Here is an 11510-nt window from a genome sequence, read left to right as displayed (position 1 = left end):
GCGCGATCCGTCTGCCTCCCGCCACTGACCCACCTCAAGCGCCTCAAAACCTGAGTATGTCCGACTTCGGTGTCTTCACCCAGCAGCGACATCAACATCACTTCGCCATCATGCCACATTGTCATCATCGCTTTCCTGGGATGGCGTTTCTGTTTTTTATTTTTTGTATATAATTTTTTAAAATGTGATGTGCATCCCAAGGCAGCTGTGCCCGCATATAATGGAGAGACGAGGCGAAATCGGGAGTGTGCTCCTGACTCAGCCTCGACTGCTGCATTAATTTATCTGCACTGCAGTGCTCCAGAACCTCCCTTCCCTCCCCTCCCCTCCCCTCTCCTCCTCTGCCTCACCCCGCTGCACTCTCACAGAGCCAGGACGGCCAGCAAGGGTTTTTTATCGTTACATACTCAAGTCAATATCAATTTGACTCCTAGCTGGATTGGAGCTCGTGATTAAAAATTATAATTGCAAATGTGTGCTCTCCTGTAAGGGGTGATTGTGTTCTCCCTTGTCTTAGTTCAACAATCGGGTTGCAGTCTTGGCATTCTGCCAAGGTAATGAAAATAAAACAATAATCTAACATGGGTGTACGTACCAAGTCAGCAGAAGTTATTTGGTCAGTTTAGCAGTTGAAATTGAAATAATGGCGGCCGGTCAATAGAGGGCGCCAACCAACCACTCAGCCAACTCGCTTTGACTGGCAAAAAACGACAGTGTTACTTCTACATACGAATTTAATTCGTTCCAGGACCTTGTTACAACATACCTGTCAAGTTGTACGGTTATGGCGTACTTTGTACAAGTGATCACTGATTTTTAAATGTGTACGCTGTATGTTCAAAATCTGTACGTTTTTCGTGCATTACATTATTTTTTTCTCCTTTTGGATTTTGTCACTGTTTCAACAATGAGACAATGTGCGTTACTACGTTGGTTGAATGTCGCGAGAAAAGTCAGACACGGAGAAAGAAGAGCGGGAGTGGAAAGGAGGGAAGAGTGTTGTGACGCTGTGACGCGATGCTAGGCTAGGTGGCTCCAATATTTCCCGACTGTAGCCGACAGCCTACAATCTACGCCCACTTGATGCTACACTAGATATCATACGCATATGAGACTCTGCGGCGTTAGTAAGCAACCGCCATCTTAAAGCAGTGGACTTCTCAGAAAGGCTCTGTTGTAGTGAACCTTCCTAGCGAACCTAAGTAACTTTTTATCAAAAATACTCCTAAATCGGCAAAATCTTGACTATCTTTAAATGATGAAACAGTTTTAAAACTTTCTCATGTCAAAAGTAGACAGAAGGGAACTAATGCAAAAACAGGAGCAATTTTAACAACTTTAATGGTTGATTCACAATATTAAAGGGGAACTGAAGAGCTTTTCAGATTTCGCTCTTAAGTGTTTTACTCAGTTGAATTGTATTAAATGCGTCATTCGCTCTCTCAAAAAGTCACATAAAAAAAAATAATAATAATAATTGACCGCGTAGTTTTTGAGTTATGGCCATAGCAACACCATAGCAACGAGGGACGCGCCGTCCTGCCGACCCCTACCTCGTGACGTAACTTCCAGGAAGCCTCGCCACCACTCTGAACACGGAAATATAGCACCACGCTATCCTCGCCATATATTGCAAACATTTTCTGGGTTTTACTCGCGGGATTCGTCATGCCATCTCTATGTGTAGCGATATGAATTACTCACAGGAAGACTCGAGACTCTAGGAGTGGTCCAAAAAAAAACTTCTGCAAAGGTTTGGACCGTTTTTGTTAGCATGCATACAGGTCCCCAATCGGCTCATTGTTTTCATCATTTCAGCCACGACAGCTTTGAAAACCTACAACAATGCAACCTTGGTTTTCCAAAGACGTAAGTAGAACATTAATGGCTTTTTTTTTTATAAACGAGGGGGACTCCTACTGCCAGTTTGTTGAAGTGCGACATTTTTTTTTTTTTTTTTTTGCTGTTGGCCTGTCATAAGTAGATAGGTTGGCTGACATGTCGTCTACTCATGTGATTTTATTACTATATCAATAGGTGTTATGTAAATTCAAATGTCCCCAGCACCAAATAGGTCCTTGGCTCGTTTTTTATATTTCAACATCAAGGTCTGCCTATTTGAAGAGGGAACAATAGCATCAAATAGATGCTGCTATGACTGGGGCATTATTATTTGATCACCAAGAAATTATTATTAAATTAAAATTGGGATTCATCCAATATTTTCATGCTGCTGTGATTTTTTTTTTCCTCCAGGAAGCCAAACATAAAAAATTAAGTGGCGGAAACCCTCAACACGATGAAAAAAGCGTTGCAAGTCAGTTGCCACCCAGTTTCCCAAAATCAAGAGAGAGTGGGTCGAGTCATATGATGACCGAAGTGATGCGGTGTCCAGCGATGACGACTGAAGAGATCCTATGAGGCCTGCCAGATGCTGAATTTCTTCCGTCTGCGACATCAGATGACAATGATTTAGGAGAAATAAATGTAGCAAATTTTGATGATATGAAATCATAAACTAGTCATATATACAGTACACATTTTTTAAAAGAAAAATCAAGTTACCTTCATATTTTAATGATAATGCATTATCTTTGTATAGAGAACACTTCATGCTACAGAAAAGAGTAAATACATATTTCCCACTGCCATTATCATTTTTCAATGTTGCGCTAGTCCGTTGCTATCCTAACTTTGTGTTGCTTACTAAAATTATGCTCTTTGATGTGTGCCGTTGTGTGCTTGGTATAACATGTTGTGTCCCAATCTGACAACGAAAGCTAATGCTGATTCAACATAAACCTGGTATCATTTATTATTGCGGCCTATTGAATATTTTTTCAGAATGTAATATAATTACAATATATTATATACCAATAGAATACATTAAACAGTCAACAAAATGTGTCAATGTTGTTAACAATTTATGGTTTTATTTTTTTTAATGAAATTCATGCCCCTGTCAGTGCTTCAGCCTCCGCAAGTTTGGCTCTCACGTCTGGGATCTCCTGATGACACAGGCATACTCTTGGAAGGGTAATTACTTGACGGTTTACAGCAACACCTGGAAAATAAAATGGTTTGGTCATTTATTTTGAAATATCAATAACATATCATTCATTTAGCCACATTTGGGCTAGCTTTATCATATTTAGATCGGTAGGAGCTGTCCCATTACCTAAAATCCAGTTTTAGCTATGTGTAGAGCATTCATTTAGCCACATTTGGGCTAGCTTTATCATATTTAGATCGGTAGGAGCTGTCCCATTACCTAATATCCAGTTTTAGCTATGTGTAGAGCATTCATTTAGCCACATTTGGGCTAGCTTTATCATATTTAGATCGGTAGGAGCTGTCCCATTACCTAATATCCAGTTTTAGCTATGTGTAGAGCATGGAAAATTATACAACCATGTAATCGCATTCTAATAAAAAAATCACGATGCTGGATTTACCACTCACTCTCCCGTTCGTGAAGTGTCGAGCTGTCAATTGGCGTCATGACGCCATCTGCTGTGTCAAGTAAATCGCCGTCATCTGACGCCTCAGGTTCAAACATGTAGGGATTAATTGTAGTTCATCTTTCCTGGGAGCCTTTGCCATCGGTACCGTCACGAAAGAGCGATCCTGAATGGTTACCTTTGGTGGAAATATCACTGACATCGTTGTTGCTGCTATGTTAGCTGTGGGTAGTCTTCTGTTGCCTACGTCACACTTCCGGGTTTGCGAAGGGACCATTAACGGAGTGCAAAAAAACTAAAAAAACGCAAATTATCCTTACAATTACGTGTTGATAATGTCATGGTTGTTTTGACGAACTTGTCCCAAGTTTATATTCATAAAATTACACCAAAATCCGGAAAGGTCTTCAGTTCCCCTTTAAAGGACTTCCAAACATTTTTTTTTAAAATAAAAAAAAACAAAAACATGAAAGGTAACCCCAGTTACTTTGCCAAGAGACTAATTACTCTTACATTCAGGTAACTGAGTTACTAACTCAATTACTTTTTGGGAGAAGTAATTAATAACTTAGTAACTGTAATTAATTACTTTTTTGAAGTAAGATTAACAACACTGGTCATAAAGATGCAGTCTGCAGAATGAAAAGTAACGAAAGCGGATATTTTATTTTGCCAATTTGTTGCCAAACACAATTTGCCTGCAACTATTGCTGATCACTTCTTAGAATTAGCAAAATAAATGTTCCCTGACTCAAAGATTGCATCGGTAGTTAATTTTATCAATTGACCTTTTCAATTTATAATTGGACACACTAACAAACTACCTTCAAGTCAAACTGAATTGCGAGCTGAAGTGCAGCCATCAAAAGACATGATAGAAATGGCCAAAAGTGCTACATACAATTATAACAAAGTCACTGTTAAATTTTATGGTGTTATACTTATATAGCGCTTTTCCACCTTTCAAGGAGCTCAAAGCGCTTTACACTATCTCGCCATCTACCTACTGGTGACGCAGCACCAGGAGCAATGCGGGGTTCAGTATCTTGCTCAAGGATACTTAGGCGAGTTCATCAGGGTGGAGAATCGAACCCACAACCTCTGGGTTGGGGGGACAACTACTCCACCACTGAGCCACGCCATCCCCAAATTAATTAAATTTTAGTCATCATGATGTAGCTGAAGATACTGTTATTTGATTGCACCAGGGTATATGTGACAATATTACTAATAAATTCATATTATTTAAAAAATTGAGTTTTATTTTTGTTTCATATTGCACGCTATATAAAACGTTGTAAGATAGTCATCAATTTGTAAGGGCTTGCATCACTATTTGTAAGATTGCCATTGGCCTCGGGTTGACGGGTATGCTTGTTTGTAAATTGAAATCATCGTATGTCGATTAATTAATTAATTTGCTCCACAGCCTTAAAACCTACACTAAATCCTTAATAAATGCTGCTGGTACTATTGCAAATAACAATTAAACAGAGCAAAACAAATAAATTATGGTGAAAAATCGGAATAATAATATAATAGTAATACCTGTAATAATGTACCGAATCGGGTTTTAATGTGGCGGATGTGTTTTGCGTGTAACTGAATGCACCGCGTGGCTGACTTGACACTTGACAGAGCGAGGGAGGACTTTTTACTTACACTTTGTTCAACTGGGATGGAAAGTAGGCATGTTGTGTTGTACAAGTTCTGAAATAAATGATTGAAAACCTGACAAAGCTGGTGATTGTTTGGCGATGTTACTACCATAATAATTGTCATCGACGGAGGTTGGAGGATGACCGTCGAGATTGTAGACATTCTATGGCCACATTGTCAAGCCAATTCATGGACGCGGCCACCATGCTTATATTTTTCTATGATTTCCATCTTCATTTCAATGGTAAGCTAGGGTGACCATATTTCGATTTCCAAAAAAGAGGACACTCAGCCCGGCCTCAAGATACTTGAATTTTACTCGAAGTTCACTCAAAGATGCCTATATCACTTTAATATATTTCAAGTGTGCCCCCTCACTCTGGCTGGAAAAATGCAGGTTGAAAAAAAAAAAAAAGGCTTTATATATATATATATATATATATATATATATATATATATATATATATATATATATATATATATATATATATATATATATATATATATATATATATATATATATATATATATATATTAGGGCTGTCAAACGATTAAAATTTTTAATCGAGTTAATTGCAGCTGAAAAATTAATTAATCGTAATTAATCGCAATTAATCGCAATCCAAACCATCTATAAAATATGCCATATTTTTCTGTAAATTATTGTTGGAATGGAAAGATAAGACACAAGACGGATATATACATTCAACATACTGTACATTAGTACTGTATTTGTTTATTATAGCAATAAATCAAGATAGCATTTACATTATTAACATTCTGTTGAAGCGATCCATGGATAGAAAGACTTCTAGTTCTTAAAAGAAAAATGTTAGTACAAGTTAGAGAAATTTTATATTAAAACCCTTCTTAATGTTTTCGTTTTGATAAAATTTGTAAAATTTTCAATCAAAAAATAAACTAGTAGCCCGCCATTATTATGTTGGATGTTGAAGCCTATAAAATCAGTCGCACCCAAGTGCCAGCAGAGGGCGGCAAAAGTCCATAAAACACAACAAGTGAGCGTTTCACTGTGTACTGTCATTTAAATCTCTCTGAGCGGGGCATCTGCGTAAATTGCGTCAAATATTTTAACGTGATTAATTTAAAAAATTAATTAACGCCCGTTAACGCGATAATTTTGACAGCCCTAATATATATTATGCAATTAACGCACCCGCTGGCATATTGCCTCAAACATTACAATGAGGCCGTTTATAGACATTAAGAGTGAAGAGAATGCCACCGGCCGCTTGGGGGCAGCGCCGTTCCATACTCATGTTATGTCTTCTAAACGTGGGAGAATTAGTAGTTGAGAGACGTTTATGCTGTATTCACAATGCAATGCAAGTTGCTATTTGTGCTCCACACATATTTCGGTAAGTTTTCTTTCTTTTAGTGGCAATTATGTGCCTCTTGTTTTATTTTGGGTAAGATATGTACAGATACAGTGGGGAGAACAAGTATTTAATACACTGGCAATGGGTTTTGGCAGTGTATCAAATACTTGTTCTCCCCACTGTATACGTTATACAGTAAAGGGAGTGGACACAGGCGCGCCGTTTATTGGCATAAGCTTCTCCTTCACAACAAACATAAGTATCGTTTAGTGAAAGCACAACAAAAATAATACTCCTATCTCAAAAAAAAAAAAAAAAAATGTTCTCAAAAAGAAAAGCACTTCAGTCTATAGTAATGAGGCCCTATTCTGACACACAGTTAAACAACAATGCTATATAAACTGGCATTCCATATCAATTTAGCTATGCAAAATACACGTAAAACTTTTCACTCTATTTTTATTATTGTTATTTTTATTCTTCTTATTATTATATTAACTCTACTTTTGATTGAAAATTTTACAAATTTTATTAAAACGAAAACATGAAGAGGGGTTTTAATATAAAATTACTATAACTTGTAACTATAACATTTATCGTTTAAGAACTACAAGTCTTTCTATCCGTAGATCACTTTAACAGAAAGAATGTTAATAATGCCATTTGTGGATTTATTGTTACAATAAATAAATACAGTACTGATGTACAGTATGTTGTATGTATATATCCGTCGTTTGTCTTATCCATTCCATTCCAACAATAATTTACATAAAAATATGGCATATTTTAGAGATGGTTAGAATTGCGATTAATTGCGATTAATTACGATTAATTAATTTTTAAGCTGTAATTAACTCGATTAAAATTTTAATCGTTTGACAGCCCTAATATCTATATATCTATCTATATATATATATATATATATGTATATATATATATATATATATATATATATATATATATATATATATATATATATATATATATATACACACACACACACACACGTATAATATATAATGCAGACCCATAGAAATGTAGTCCAGTTAATACACATACACACAGTAGGCTATGTGCCAACTAAACATTTTTATAAATTACTATCATGACAATTGTCCTTGACAAATTGTTATTCCCATTCAATTTATATTCTCATTCAATGTTATAGATTGGACACAAGCAAAAACCGAAATAAACTGACAAACTATTCAACCAGCATGTTTCCAAACCTAGCAGTTCAAAACTACGTTTCCCATAATGCCTAGCGCGGTTTAGCTTACTGATAGCTAGCTGAGGCAAAAATCAAACTTAAAAATATAAATAAATAAAAGTTTACAATCATCGGCAGCGCAACGATGCGACACCAAACGGGATTTTACAGTCAAAGCTCCACGAGAAGTCAACAGTTGCCATTATATACGTATTTATCGTAAAAAACTTCAGGCGTTGTGGTCAAATCGTCAACCCAGTAGATGGCGGTAATGCCTCATGATAGGGGTAAACTGCCAACAAAAACAAGAAGAACTACTCCTTCCCTCCTTGCTATTAGGAGTCATGTCATCGCAGGCAGGCGCTGCCACCCAGCAGCCGGAGGGATTCTCTTCAAATTGGTCCCATGAAAAATCATAAAAAACGGACATTTTGGTGAATTTATAAAACCCGCCCGGACGACGAGGATACTACGTGAAAGTAGGACTTGTCCGGGCAAAAGAGGACGTTTGGTCACCCTATGGTAAACCTCACTTTTTTTTGCCACCTGCACTAAAATTCTTGGAACCCATGTTGATTTCTCTCACAAGAAAATCCGCGTTGGGCGTTAGTCTTGCGGGAAAACAAAGAAACTGCGGCGCTGTCATAAATTGTCGCATTTCGAGCATGTTTTAAATGATGAAGAAACAAATGGCGAGTCCAATTTTACGTCAGATGTCGAAAAAATCGTGTGTCGAAGCAATCGTATGTCGAGGTACCACTGTAAATCAAATATTTAAAAAATACAGGGTGATTCAAAAAGAATGTGCTAAAACCATTGCAGTATATTAAAAAAAAAAAAAACTTTTTTTAGCTGAAGGATACATAGTATACACTAAATCTAAATGATGAGTAAAATTGTTTAACAAAGCTCGCTGTCTCATTGTATGAAGCCACTAGCCCGCGTTTCGTTCTAGGACCTTTTCTTTCCTATGTAAGTGAGATGACCTTTTAGTACCTTAGGAATCATCTGTTCTGGTGTGTCAACCATTGAGGGGAAAAGCGTAATGTTATGGAGGATGGGCTATTTGAATTTGAAACCTGCCTCAGAAAGGAGCCTGAATGCAACCTGCTACTTTCTGTAAAGGTTGTTCCTGAGCAAATGTGTTGGTACTCCTTTACTGCCAAGCAAATGTACACTAACTGTCCCTACTGTGAAACATGCAGGAGGCTCTTGTATGATATTAGCCCATAGCCAGTGTTCAAAAGCAATGTCTGGTTGGTTTATTTTCATTAATATTCATCGTTTTTTTTTTTATATGACACGTTTAAGTTTTTATTTTTTAGTAATGATGGGGTATCAATACCTCTGAGCACATCCATATAAACACTATACTTCCGTCCTTCATCTGAGGCCCTATAGAGAAAACACCACCCGCCACCACTGACTACAAATGTACCTATCCTAATGTATCACTGTGTTGGAGTGTAGTTTCCAAATTTCAACATTCTTTTAGAGTTTGCTGCTCAGAAGCAATGGCAGGTGATTGGCGTTTTCGAAGCCACTTTTTTATCAAGGTTGCTTCTAGGGGTGTGACAAAATATCGAAATGGTGATATATCATGATACTTTGTATCCCAAAAGGTTATCGATATGCTCCTGCCAAGAATCAAGATATTGTTTTAAAAAGGTGTCAATGTTTAAAAAACAAAAAGGAATCAACAAGTTGCTACCAAAATTTTCCACCATAATAGTGTCTCAGGTAACTAAGGCTGCCATTGACGGTGCTTGATGCACAATCCATTTAGACTGGGAACGTTCGTTCATTCGAAACCAGAGCATTCGCAGTCATTCTGTCCGATTTTCGGGGCATTTACAGGTCACTTGCTGTTCATTTGCAGGTCATTTCCTGTTGAGTTTAAATCACTGCCTATTCTTTTGGGTGATTCGCAGGTCACTTCCTGTTCTGTAACTCAAAATAAACAGGAAGTGACCCATAAGAACCCGCAAAATCAACAGGAAGTAACAGAAAATCAACAGGTAGATGACCTTAAATGGCCCAAAATTACCTCACTGCCTGGCATTGGCTGCCAATGACTGCCATAGACGTCAATCCGTTTGAAGTGGGAGGGATGGCAGCGAATGAACATACGTTCATTCGCTGACACCCTCCCAGTTCAAATGGATTGGGCGTCTACAAGTGATAAATTCATTCCAGTTCACAGCAGAAGCTTGTTTTTCTGTTTATTATAATGAACGAATGGCAATATGAAACAAAAGTGAATGTTCATTCGCTGCCACCCCTCCCACTTCAAACGAATTGAACGCCTATGGCCGTCATTGGCAGCCAATTTCAAATGGACTGGACGTCTTCTAGTGATAAACTCATTCCAATTCACAGCAGAAGTTTGTTTTTCTGTTTATTAGTTGTTTGTAGAATATCCTAGAACAGACATGTCCAAAGTCCGGCCCGGGGGCCAAATGTGGCCCTTGGTTAAATTTCATCCAGCCCCCAGCCTCCGTCATTAAATCAATCATGTCTGGCCCGCACACAGACTTAATAAATTGGTCAGCAGTACTGCTACCAGCATATGAAGCAGCTTACACACTATATGCTGCTCCTCATTTACCCACTAAAAGGGAGCAGCACTCCGTGTGAGTGCAACTCCGTGTTTCTAAAATGGCGACAATCAACAAAAAAAAGACTGCGACAGCCGACGCTTCAAGGATAGGTGGAAATTGGACTATTTCTTCACTAAAATATGCAACAACTTTGTCTGCTTCATTTGCAAAGAGACAGTCACTGTTCTGAAGAGTTCAATGTGAGGCGATATTACCAAACAAGACACGCTGACATGTACGACAAGATTACAGGCAAGATACATAGCGAGAAATTCAAGCAACTTGAAGCTAGTTTAGTTTTTCAGCAGCACTATTTCGCAAGAGCCCGAGAGTCGAAAGAGAACACCACAAAGGCTAGTTGTGGGATTGTTGAAATTATTAATTTTTAAAAAATAAAGCAAATGTGACACACGGAATGGCTTGCTAAAATTTGCAAAAAACATATTGTTCTATGTAAAGGACGTCAGCCAAGGTCGGCCCCCCATATTTTTACCACACCAAATCTGGCCCCCTACGAAAAAAGTTTGGACACCACTGTCCTAGAATGATTTCCTGACCAATGTATCGATAATCGTTGTATCGCCATATCGTCAGATCATCGTTATCGTGAGCTTTGTATCGCAAATCGTATCATATCGTGAGGTAACAAGAGGTTCCCACTCATAGTTGCTTCTGAATAAGAGAGTCTGAGAACAAAGTTCATCATTTATATGTTGAATTTGTCATATATTAAACTAAGATGTTAGTGTAGAGATAGTGTAATCAACACTACACTGCCATCACCACATGGGTTTTGATTCCTGAGCTGAGCGAAGTATAGCAATCTCAATCAGTACAAACATTTCAAAAGTTGTCAATGGTATTGCTTCACACAATGGTTACAACACTCTGGACCACAAACAGGAGGATACCGTACATATTTACTGTAAAATAAGGGGGCTGGAGTCCTGGGAGAGAGGGAATGGGGGTTGTTAACGCACGGACCTTTTAACAAACTCAATAAACCCATTACAAGGAGAGGCCTGCAACCATAATAGCACTTAGCCACAGAGTGTTTTGCGATCCTCTAGTGTGTGTGCACCGCAAAAGCCAAATGGTTGAAAGGAAGATGGTGGCTGCCACTAATAAGTCATTGAGAGACAGCGGCAGCCAATTTTACAGTGTATTTCAAAAAGAGGTAAACACACAAGCCTGTCTACAGTGAGAAGGTAAAGCTTCAGAAAAGATGAAGCAAACATCG

At 37.9% G+C, this 11510-nt stretch overlaps 1 long non-coding RNA gene across 1 annotated transcript; it reads left to right on the top strand.

Annotated features, from left to right (window-relative positions):
- Positions 1 to 1406: 1406 nt before the first annotated feature.
- Positions 1407 to 2880, top strand: LOC130911819 (uncharacterized). The gene is made up of 3 exons (XR_009062483.1): positions 1407 to 1753; positions 1819 to 1869; positions 2257 to 2880. It is a non-coding gene; the product is annotated as an uncharacterized LOC130911819 (long non-coding RNA).
- Positions 2881 to 11510: the final 8630 nt, after the last annotated feature.

Source organism: Corythoichthys intestinalis, chromosome 2 (assembly GCF_030265065.1).
Source record: "Corythoichthys intestinalis isolate RoL2023-P3 chromosome 2, ASM3026506v1, whole genome shotgun sequence".
NCBI classification, from domain to species: Eukaryota; Metazoa; Chordata; class Actinopteri; order Syngnathiformes; family Syngnathidae; genus Corythoichthys; species Corythoichthys intestinalis.
This window is presented reverse-complemented; position numbering and strand designations above follow the sequence as displayed.